The sequence below is a fragment of the Perca fluviatilis genome, chromosome 11, assembly GCF_010015445.1.
Source record: "Perca fluviatilis chromosome 11, GENO_Pfluv_1.0, whole genome shotgun sequence".
Taxonomy (NCBI): domain Eukaryota; kingdom Metazoa; phylum Chordata; class Actinopteri; order Perciformes; family Percidae; genus Perca; species Perca fluviatilis.
The window spans coordinates 34,404,323-34,417,253 of NC_053122.1; positions in this window are offsets into that span (position 1 = coordinate 34,404,323).

The window sequence follows — 12,931 nt, forward strand, 5'->3', positions numbered from 1 at the left end:
TTTATGTGATTGTAATCTAGTGTCTGTAAGAACATTTAAAATATCTGAAATGAAGCAATCTGAGTTAGTTTGTTTTTAAAGTACCACAAAGAAAGTTAATATGATTAGTTTGTGGTGGAATGTAACTCAATTACTGTACTGAAGTAAACATTTGAGGTACTTTTAGTATTTCTATTTTATGCAATGTTATGCTTCTACTCCACAAATTGTGCATGTTAAACTGCTTTAAATGCTAGTTACATTAATAAAAAATATACATCCACTAATAAATGATTATAGATTAAACTTTTCAGAGGTATATTGAGTAATTGAAAGCCCCATCTTTAGCAGCTGCAACATTTATTGATTCTTGCACATTAATACATCAATTATAATCCAACAACATAGACATACAGAACTGGGCCGTTGTGCGTGAACAGTACTTTTATTTTGATACTAATACTTTAGTACTTAAGTAAGACCTTGAATGCAGGACTTTTACTTGTAAGAGGTTATTTTTACACTGTAGTATTACACTGTATTGTGCTTAAATAAAAGAACTGAATACTTCTTCCCCAACTATAGTATAGTTTTCTCATGACCCAAACTTCTCTGCCCACTGAAACTAGACTAGATTTATTTTTAAGTGACCAAATGCCACAAGGTCAAATCACAAGTGGCCAGCGATGAAGCAACTCTGCTGCAGCGTTGTGAGTACAAGTTAGGTTGTTTGATGTTATTCATGCAGTTTATCTTAATGTGGTTCAATATATATAATATACTCAGCAAAAAAAGAAGCGCCCCTTTGTGGGGAAACTGTAATTTAAAGATACTTTTGTAAAAATCAAAATAACTTTAGAGATCATTGTAAAGGGTTTAGACAATGTTTTCCATGCTTGTTCAATGAACCATAAACAACAGATGAATACCAGCTTCTAGGCGGTAGGCAATTAAGGTCACAGTTATAAGAAAATTAGGAAGTAAAGAGACCTTTCTACTGACTGAAAAACACCAAAAGAAAGACGCCCAGGTGTCCCTGCTAATCTGCGTGAACGTGCCTTTAGGCATGGTGCAAGGTGGCGTGAGGACAGCACATGTGGCCAGGGCAATACATTGCAATGTCCCTACTGTGAGACGCCTGAGACAGCGCTAGAGGGAGACAGGAAGCATGGCTCATCATCCTCGCAGTGGCAGACCACGTGTAACGACACCGGCATAGGATCGGTTCATCCGAATGTCACGCCTGCGGGAACAGGTGCAGGATGCAGGGGCGTAGCACAAAATTCTGGGCCCTGTAGAAAGGCATCTTCCATGGGCCCCTCCCCCGCATCCACAGCTATTCATTCTAGCATCTTTTTGGGCCCTCCTTACATGAGGGCCCTGGGTACTCAGTCCCCCCCCCGTCCGTCGCCCCTGACAGGATGGCAAAAACCACCGCTAGAACTGGCTAGTCTGGTGCAGTCCATGAGGAGGAGATGCACTGCAGTAGTTAATGCAGCTGGTGGCCACACCAGACACTGAGGGCTACTTTTGATTTTTGTTCAGGGACACATTATTCCATTTCTGTTAGTCACATCTGTGAAAATTGTTCAAACTAAACTTTTAATGTGCATGCAAATATTTGCATATGTTAAGTTTGCTTAAAATACAAAAAAGCAGTTGAAAGTGACAGGACGTTTCTTTTTTTTGCGGAGTATATGTAGAAAAAAGGACATTTTTATTACCAGGTTTTGCAGTTTACGTTCTGACCAACAGAAGGCAGCATTACTCTTAGTTGATTTTAGAGCTTACATTCACTCCACTCATCACAATGAACGGAAAATCCTATCTGATGCCAATCTGGACTGCATTTCTGAACTTTCCATCCTTTTTCACAGTGCGAGACAACGACTTGTCTGAAACCACTTATCTGTTGGCTGCACGGGTTCATGGCGTCAGAATCAGAGGTTGGGACTGAAGCGAGACCCATTCTCATGCATGAACACGTGAATTGTTATTTCAAGGTGTTGGTTATAACTAAGATGTGTCAAAGTGTTTTTTTTTCCTATTCTTTCCCACCATATTCCATGCAGTTTTACCTTTCCTCTGTCTCTTGTCCTTCTGACAATAGAGTATATGAGGCCAAATCTGATCCAGATGATTCTGGTCTGGCATTGCTTTTAATACATATATAGCACATATAGCATATATATTTACATTTATATATATATATATATATATATATATATATATCACAGTTATATATTTCAAAATTTCAGTTGCTGATGTTTTTTCAACATAAAGTTATTTGGGTGAATGCCAGCTTGAGGTTCACGAAGGAGCCCAGTGTTTGAAGGGGAAAGCAGGACTGAGTTATGTGTTGTGGTGAGGTTTTTTGGCTGCTGTATGTATGTAAGTAAGTAAGTAAGTAAAATGTATTTATACGGCGCTTTTCACAGACAGGGTCACAAAGTGCTTTCCATGTGCATAGACAATGAAACATAGTAGAAAATAGTCTAAGAATAAAATAAAGTAAAAATACAACAGATACAATTATCAATAGATAAAAGTCAGAGGTTAACCAAAAGCTAGCCTGAACAAGTGCGTCTTCACTTGTCTCTTAAAACAATCCCAGCAAACCTAATGCTTGTTTGGCAGAGCATTCCAGGGTCTGGGTGCCATAGTGGCAAGGTAAGCAGGGGCCTGACCCTGTAGGTTATGGTGAGAATTTTCATTCTGTAGGTTTTACAGAAAGCCAGTGAAGGGAGCAGAGTAGAGGGGTGATATGGGTGTGCCTGTTTGATCTACTAAGTAGCCTAGCAGCAGCGTTTTGAATGGACTGCAGGCAGTGAAGGACAGATTTGTTGAATGAGGAGAAGAGTGAATTGCAATAGTCAATCCGGGTGGAAACGAAGGCATGGATGAGCATGCCCAGTTCTGACTGAGAGACCACAGCCCTTAATTTGCTAATGTTGCATAAGTAAAAAAAAAAAAACAGGATTTGGTCAGTGATTTGATGTGAGTTTCAAAAGATAGGGATTTGTCAAATGTCACCCCCAAGGTTCCTCAGACCGCAGATGACTAAGGCCCCATGTTCTGTTTAATCAGAGGGATAGCGCTATGTATTCTGTAGGTTTAATGACCTTATATTTTCCATCTGACTTTGACCTACTTTGCACAGAGCTTTGGATCGACCTGCGAGTGGAGTAAAGGGAATTTATTCTACTATACTATACTACTGTACTATACATACTTCTTTGATATAAACAGTGCTTGGATTAGGTAGTTAATTTATTTGTTTCGCCGCATTTTGCAGTCATTAATAAGTAATGTATTTACCCTATTAAAAACATGCATATGAAATGATATTGACTGTTTGGTTGTTTTGTGTACACGGTACAGCTGAATTTAGCTATGTATAGAAACACTTGCTTGTGCGGCCGGGTTGGCTCAGTGGGTAGAGCAGGCGCACATGTACTTAGAGGTTTATGCCTCGACGCAGAGGTCCAGGGTTCGAATCTGACCTGTGATGATTTCCTGCGTGTCTTCCCCTTTCTCACCTAGCTGTTAGGGCTGAGCAATATGGAAAAAATCAAATACCACAATATTTTTTATTTTTATATTTTAGGGTTGACTATTGGTGTACCTCCGCCAGATGTACTACTGATCGTGGGTGCAGTGAGGAGATCAGCTTCTGACGATCTAAGCATTCTGGAGGGTTTGTAGAGACCAACAACAAGAAATGTGAAAGGGATACCGAGCCACAAATTCATTCTCGGCAGCGATTCATTCAGTACGTCATGTAAAACCAGAAGAAGCATGCTGGCACTTGAAATAGATTGACAGTGATAGAGAGGCAGAAAAACAACTCTGTGTGATGCATTCATTTTACAGAAATGAGATTACAAATCTGGATCAACAGCGTTTATCTTACAGAAAACACCCCTCATGTCAACGTTCACCTACAGGAGAGTGCACCCCCACGCAGTGGCCCATGTGAGCGTAAACAAGTTGCCGTGCGGCTGTCTGAGGGCGAAGTGCTGCACCCTGAGGCGATTTCAGAAAAACAGATCAACAGATCCCACACCCAGGATCAGACTACTATTCTCAAAGCCGGAAGGTTTTCCAAAAACCTGCACCTGCTTCATTCTCTGACTGCACGTTGACCTCAGAGTGAAACAGACGGAGAGAGGGAACAACAGAAAGGGATTTAAAGTGAAGGAGAGGGGGATTCCAACTATTTTCAGCAGGCTTCACAGTCAACAACAGCTCCGCGCTTAAAAAACACTTGGTGTCCCCTTACATCCCGTGTCATCATCATTCCGCACCTCTCCATCTCTGTGCCTCACCCATCCATTTAGACTTACGGGTGGCATGTGTTTACCACCTCTCCTCTTCCCTCTCCCCCCGTCTCTCTCTCTCTCTCTGAAACCGAAGCAAACCAGGTCAGAAACACATCTATCCCAAGGCCACTCATTGTTTGCATGCCACCAAGGTCTAACTCAGCAAGGAGAAAACACCAGCAGTGGACATGTCTGTCTGTCTGTCTGTCTCCAGGCAGTATCAGGGATCTGCAACAGTATGCCAGACATCCAAACATCAATCAGAACAAGAACGCTGTACCTCCAACACTGTTGGTATGAAAGGGTGTTTACTGCTTTCCAGAATTAGACATCGGTGCCCAAAAATAGTCTTGTGTGTCTGTTTTTCATTTACTCATATAATGCTGGGAAAAGAATGCAACCATGCAGCGCCAGAGTTCACTTAAGATTTTTGCTTTTGAACTGAACAGCAGCTCAGAAAGCGACCAATCATGGCTTATATATTTGAGTCATTAAAACCATTTTGCTTAAAGCTGTAGGTAGAAAGCAAAAAAAAGACACCAGAATTTAAAATAGAGTAAGACATCTTCCTGCAGCTGTCCCTCTCCTCTCCCTGTCAGCATGTGTAGAACAGCCAATAGGAACGCCCTCTCTCTCTGACATGACCTGTGATTGGCCCAAGTCTCCAGTCACGGACTAGATTTTCTAAAGCTTGAATGCATAGCCGAGCAGAGGTGCAGAAGTCTTTATTTCTCTCAGACCACTCCAAATGAATGCCAAAGTTGCTCCATATCTGCTGGATGTGTTAGGCAACTGCTAAGTTGATAACATGTCAGTGTTGTGTTTACAAGCTTGTGTCCGCTGCCCCGAAGTGGCATTGTGGAATATTTTTGTCGCAGATTCAAGTATGAGCAACAATACAACAATCTAAAAATGCTTAATGATGAGCAAAAGTCCTGCATTCAAAGTCTCTCCTAAGTAAAAACAAACAAAAGTATTAACTTTTTATTAATTAAGTAAAAACTCATTAGAAAAAAAAATCCCCTTTGAGTGTATTATTATTGTTATGTATTATATTACTGGACTGTTACTACTGATGCTGTTGCCAGTATTTCTTTGCTGTAGCCCAGGGGTGTCAAACTCATTTTCCCAGAGGGCCACACTGGAAGAAGAGAATCACACCAAGGGCCAGACATTGAGAGTTTATTGACATGCTTTTGTTACTGCATCTCACTTTTTTTAACATTTTGGTAGCTTTTTTCCTATTTTTGTGGCTTTCTCAGACATTTGTCACCTTTTTCAAAAAATGTTGTATGCTTTTTTTTAACAACAACCTGTCTGAATATGAAAACTATCTCTCTGCTTCTGGGGGAATTTCTGAGTCTCAGAGTCGGCAAATCTGCCAAATTCTGCTTTGAATGTCAGGTAATTGCAATTTAAAAAACACTTTCCTGAGTTTTTGGTTTGGCGCACAACTAGGCGGGCCAAAATGTATTGTGAACCCACACTGATATACGGTCTGGGTATAAAGCTGCAAGGGGCCGGATTTGGCCCGCGGGCCTTGAGCTTGACACGTGCTGTAGCCGGTGAAGGTGGAGCTTATTTTTTGGGCATTTTTAGGCCTTTATTGCCATAGGACAGATGAAGACATGAAAGGGGAGAGAGAGAGGGGGAACGACATGCGCTGCGTCGAGCAGTAAACCTCTATATATGTGCGCCTGCTCTACCAACTGTGCTAACCCGGCCACGTGGAGCTTCTTTTAACTACTTTATGTTTGGTACTTTAACCTGTAACAGTGCACTATGTTTTATAAACTGTTTATCTTTTGAATGCTCCCTTTTGCATCCATAAAATAAATGTAGTAACTGTAGCTGTCAAATCATTTTAGTGGAGTAAAAAGTGCAATATTCACAGAGTAGAAGTATAAAGTAGCATGAAACAGTAAAGTACAAATACCTCAAAACTGTATTGAAAAGTAGAGTAACTGAGTAAATGCACTTGTCACACATCATCTTGTCGTTTTGGTGTGAGAGGGGGCTCTTTGGAGTCGGAGGAACTTGGCAGGAGGCTGTGGGCTTTGTTTCTCCCTTGCTGGTTAACAGGATGTGCAGCAGGGAGGTCACGGAGCATCCAGGGGGGGAGAGGCCTCTGATTTACACACTCTGAACCCTGCTACGACCTGGGTCAAGGCCCTCAAATTTTCAAATGGGGCCCAAAGGACGCAGAGGGGATGCCAAGAAGATAATCACCCCAGAGGTAACTAGAAGACATTCCCTGCCTCTCTGTCCTTCTCGTTCTCACAAGCCTCTCAAACTTTTTTTTGACCCTCTCTCCCCCTCCAGACCCTCTGAACACTGAACTTTAGTACACCCGGCCTCTCTACAGATTATCCTTGTTTCCTGCCATTAATTGTAGAGGGTGAAGCAATTAGGCAACAGGAGGGCGAGCCACGTTTTCACAGCTCGCAGCAATGAGGGGAGCTTTAGAAAGAAAAGAAAAAAAGCCTGAAATGAAAGATTACAAAGCTGGCATGCATAGCACATCTCTCGCCCGATACTATGCTAATTATGTTTACCTGTTTGCAAGGGCACAGTGCTTTAATTCACTGCTGTCCAGGAAATAACAGTAAATCAGATTCCAGGGTGCTCAAACAACATAGAACACCTTGAAAGAGGTGCATTATGAAACAAACAGATTTGGATGTAGGCATACAGTAATAAAAATAAATAAATAAATAACTTGTATATTTGTGTGAGCAAGAGCAATGTAGACTACAGCAGAAACAAAAAATAAATGCATAACCAAAAAAGTAAAATGAAGACAACTTGAAGCAGCTTGGACGTTCTTGATTTACTTTTATGCAAGCAAAAGTGTAAAAGGGGGAGGACTCCATTGTGCGAAGGTCAGAAAAACAAGCCATCCATTTATTTTTTCGAAGGCTCCATGTGACTTGTAAAATATCTTTTCCCACAATTCTCTGCACAACAATGTCACAGCACAAACAGCAGGTGTGCAGACGAACAGAAAAAGTGGTGGCCTGAAACACAGGGTCAGATGCTTGGCTGGTGATAAGGCCTGTTGTGGAGGCATGGCGGTGTCGAGGCAGGGCGAAGCCCCGCAGCACGTCCTTAAGTAAACACTGTGAAACACAAAGCTTTGTGGACTCTGGCCCCTGGACTGAAATGAATAATGGACGCAAACAACGTGTCAATTAGGCCCCGTCCACACGTACCAAAACGATCTTTTTTTTACCCGTCTTGCCTGGATTCGTTTCAAGAAAAGTTGCGTCCAAACGAATCCACTTGTAAATGACTCAACACGCTACTTCATATTCCAGGCCTATAGGCGGCGCTGTTTCTGCTACAGAAATTCACCAAAAACGGAGAAGAAGAGCATAGTCACTTCCACTTTCCCATCATGACATGACTAGATTATAACGTTCTCTTAATACATCCGTGGACTATAATACCTTTCACCACCACTGCTCATTTTATAAAGGCTGCCACAAGAAAACGTGTCTTTGTTTACATTGTATAATGTGCTGTTGGATTGCTTTTTATTTTGCATGATTGCAGCGGCAGTCAAACAAACTGTCTTTTTAATAATCTATACGTTTTTCTTGCAGTAGCCTTTCTACGATAAGCCGTGGTAAAAGTTACTATAATCCGTTCAAGGAGTTTATAAGCAGACAGATTAGCTAGATAGTTGATAAATTGTCTACTTCCACTTTATAAACAGATAGCCATAGCAGCTAACGTTACTTCGCTGCTGGAGCAGTCAGCTACTTTAGCGATGTTTAACGTTAGCTACATAACGTTAGCAATATATCTTGTGTAGAATCCAGAGGGAAGGGTCAGGGAGCAGAGACACAGTATTTAGATGAAGTGAGCTGGTTTGACCATGGAGATGGGACATGCTCGCTTAGCTTCAACGCAGTTGTGTGCGTCAGCGGCCGTGGGAGAGGGTGTAAAAGAGGGGTGTGGCGATGACATCATCGATACGGATCCGTATTCACCATCCATACGAAGCCAAACGAGAGCCGTTTTCGGATTTTTTCACCCTGAGACCAGGTTTCAAAAAAGTGCGTTTTCAGGCAGTGCGTTTGCAGGATTCGTCTGGACGGTCGGCCCAAACGATGCAAAACATGTGCGTTTGCACAAAAAAACGTTTCCGTGTGGATGGCCCCTTAGTCATTTCCAGTCTGTATGCTAAGCTAAGCTAAGTTACGGTGGCCCTGAGACACCACTGCACTGCAAACACATGCAAAAAGACCACAACGCATTAAGAAAACACACGCAAATAGACCACAACACAACACATTAAAGGTCCCATGGCATGAAAATGTCACTTTATGAGTTTTTTTAACATTAATATGCATTCCCCCAGCCTGCCTATGGTCCCCCAGTGGCTAGAAATGGTGATAGGTGTAAACCGAGCCCTGGGTATCCTGCTCTGCCTTTGAGAAAATGAAAGCTCAGATGGGCCGATCTGGAATCTTCTCCTTATGAGGTCATAAGGAGCAAGGTTACCTCCCCTTTCTCTGCTTTGCCCGCCCAGAGAATTTGGCCCACCCATGAGAGAGAGAGAGAGAGAGACATCATGGCTTTCAAACGAGCAAAGTGGCAGTTGGTCAAGGCCAAATTCCCACACATTGGACCTTAAATGTGTTATGATCTATTTGCGTGTGTTTTCTTAATGTGTTGTGTTGTGGTCTATTTGTATGTGCTTTGTTAAGTTGCAGTGCAGTACTATAAGCGGCTGCTGGCCACAGCTTCGTAATTTACATTATAGACTTAACGCAAAGTTTTGATGAATTCTTAGCAAGATAGCACATTTCCCAGAATGTTGAAGTATTCCTTCAACATGGTGTTAAAGTATTCCTTGTTTTGTTCTGAATTAATGTAACTGTGCTTTCTGTTGTCAGGTTGTAATGAGTCAGTAGTTAACTGTAAATGCAAACAGTGGGTGAGAAACACTAATTATATATTCAGCTTGTGAAATATTCCACTGTTATTCAACTGTTTCTCTGCCTACAGTGTAATCTATTGTACTCATCTTACTTGAACAGTTTAAAAATGATTGTGTAAATGTGTGTAATGTTCACTTTGTTTTGGGCGCCTGGGTAGCTCACCTGGTAGAGCGGGTGGCCATACGCAGAGGCTCAGTTCTCGACGCATCGGCTCAGGGTTCGTGTCCGACCTGCGGCCATTTCCTGCATGTCTTCCCCCTCTCTCTCCTCACTTTCCTGTCTACAGCTGTCCTGTCTATTAAAAGGCTAAAATGCCCAACAACAAAAATGTTCAGTTTGCTTTGTTTACTAAGTGTTAGCAAAGGGCATATTGTGTCATTTTGAAGCATAATGTAAGATACAACAGTAGCATGTGCTAAAATCTTAAAGAACTCTCTGCAGGGTTACGTTTGTATTGGTGTCACACCTGAGTTAAGTTGAATTGGCGTTGCTTATATGTAATGATCCTGGAAGAATTTGACACTTTTACAGAAACCCTGAGCTGGTCACGCATCAATGAGAGCTCATGCAGGCTACACTGGACGCCCAGCTGTGTCAATATTTAATAAGAACAAACGTCGATGGAATTGACAAGTTCAAATCCAATTTTTGACATCATTTTCTTGACGTAATCTTTCCATGACAGGTTACTCTTAACCTTTTAGCTACGGAAGTTTGCTTTGACCTGTCATATATGCCGGTGTTTAAATATCTACTAAATGAGTCAATGGGACAAATGGGGGACAGGATTTGTGTCATGACTGCTGAGAAACTCTAGTTAGTTATTTTGCATGTTGCAACACATGCACAGAAGATATCATCATAAATAAAGGCTCCGGAGTGAAACAAAATAACACATAATACAACAACAGGTCCTTTTAGTTGGACTAAAACTGCTTCACACATCTACACTGCTAACGTAATAACTGCAATCACAAGACTGCTTCTGGTAATTCCATTCTGGCCGGCTGCTACACTTCCAAAACATCTTGTTGCTAACCTTACTTGTGAAAAAAAAATACAGAAAAACACAAAGCTGAAAGAACTTAGTGAGGCCATTCAATGTCAATTAGGATTCGGGATTTGAGATTAACATGGATCAGGACGGTCATTAGAGACTCAGCAGAGAACAGATGGTCAGAGGTCATTAACTCAATGTGACATCTGATCATTCTTGAAGTGCATAGGTGGCATTGTCATTAAATGTCTTAGTTGAAGAAAAAAACAGTTTCTACTTTCTAGTTCTAGTCTCATGTAAGCAACCAGACACAGTACAACGCCTTCCACTAAAGGTAACATTAAAAGAACAGTTTGACAATTTGGGAAATACACTTATTCGCTGAACATGCAGACAAAGGAGTGGAAGCACTGCTGGGTCTTTCTTGTATTCAACTACAGGTGCTCTTTGGATATTCCGGGTGCACTGTTTATATCTCATGTGAAGGGCTTATTGCATGAGTGGAACATTTGTAAAAATACATGTCTCCTTCGAAAATACTCCAAGGCACTCTGTAGGTTATGTGCAAAAAATGTAATGCCTGTGCAAAAATTTAAATCCCTTTATTTTACATGGCAATGTATTTAAAAAGAAATACATTGCTATGCTAAATAAATGCATTTTAATTTTGCACAAGACCTACACAGTGCCTTGGAGTATTTTTGAAGGAGAGATGCATTTTTACAAAATTTGTAATTGAGATCAGTTTCCACTCATGAAATGAGCCCTCCACATGAGATATATACACTTTTTGTGTTAAATGAGAAGGGCAGTGGTGACCTAATGGTTAAAGAAGCAAACTTGTGACTGAGACCTCATTATCACCACCGAGGTGCCCTTGAGCAAGGCCCTTGAGTTATTTACTGCTCAGTGGCCAGCAGATCAGACTGTGGTTGCACTGGGCAGCATCCAGGTATGAATGTGGAGCTGTGTGAATGTGACAGGTCGTCGTTGCAAATGAGAATTTGTTCTCAATCGACTTATCTGGATAAATAAAGGTTGAAAAAAAAAAAAAGATACCACTTTGTACGGTAAATATGAAACTACCGCCAGCAGTCGGTTAGCTTAGCTTAGCTCAAAGACTGGAAACGGCTAACCTGACTGTCTGAAGGTAAGAAAATCTAACAATCACCCTTTAAATCTCACTCATAACATGTTATATCTTATCTGTTTAATCGGTTGTGGTGTATGCTCAGATTTATGGGTATTTTTTTTTTGTGTGTCGTTTTTTACACCTCAGTTTTTCTACTGTTTCAACTAACGAGATATGTGTTAGTGAACTTCGGCAGTTCAGGTAGGCAGATTGTGTTACCTTTTGACAGAGCTGGGCTAGCTGTTTCAGTGTTTCCAGTCTGTCTACTGAGCTAAGCTAACTGGATGCTGGCGGCAGCTTCGTATTTATCGTATTGATATCATTCTTCTTATCTAATTCTCAGCAAGAGAGCATTTCCCAAAATGTAGAAGTGTTCCTTTAAATAACTGAACCTAAGAACTAATAGAAGCAGGAGGACCTGCATCTGCAATACAAAAGCTTTTTGATAGTGTACAATGCACTACAGGACTTCCAGATGGTGGGTGCATTGTCCTTTTAGAACCGAAACATAAATGTAGAATTTCTGCAGAAATGTCTGAAGAGTGCACAGCTGCTGTGGTGCAGTTATAGGCCAGAACCCCTACTGTTCTGGAAGAACACTTTGTAATCCAAGCCATCTTTCCTTTCCCTTCTCCAAACCACCAGCTGCTTAGCACTTGACAGAGAGAGCCTTTCTGCCAGATACCCACATTTTTCCCAGAACAGGCAACACTCACAGCCAGATGCCTCTTCAGTTCAAGTGTCCCCTCCATCCGACCTGCTTCCACCTCTACTCCTGTTGATTAGAACGAAAGGGGCAATGAATTAGTATCATTGTGATCAGTAACATACACCCATCGGCCTCGAGTGCTCCTAACTCTGTGGTAAACACAGTATGCGTGTTTGAATGATCCACAGGAGGCCAATTAGTTCATGGGAATCGGGCTTGATAACCGGGGTACACACCACCAAGGGGCTCATTTTTGGGGACAAACAGGGGGAAAGAATGTGTCCTCTGAAACTCTGGGGAGACTGAACAGCTACTGCATATTACATCTGAGACTTTGGGTCCATGAAATGTGAAAGATTGGTTCTGGAGAGCTCGTTGAGCAGCCACAGCTGCCTCATTTAAGCAGAATCCCCAGACAGTGTAAATATATGTTGGAGTTATTTGCAGCAACTACATTTAGCATGAAATACCTCCTTGGCCTTGGTAACTTGTTTTGGTCTCCAGAGGGATTTATTTTGAGCAAACCGTATACTACAGCAGGAGTCCTTATGTACATAAATACATGCTTTTGATGTTGTTATGCCAAAAGATAATTCAGTATTTTAGTGTATTTCTAATCATTAGTACACTGTTAAAGGATTCTTTTTTTGACATTTTCAGAAATAATCATATTCATTTTCTGGCAGAGTTAGATGACATGATCGATACCACTGTCCAACCCGTGTGTTAGCTTAGCTTAGCATAATGCCTGGAAATAGTGAGACAGCTAGGCAGCCAACCCAACGTCAGTTTTTGTATCAATTAAACAAACGAGATATATAACATGTCAATTAAAGAGCTTTA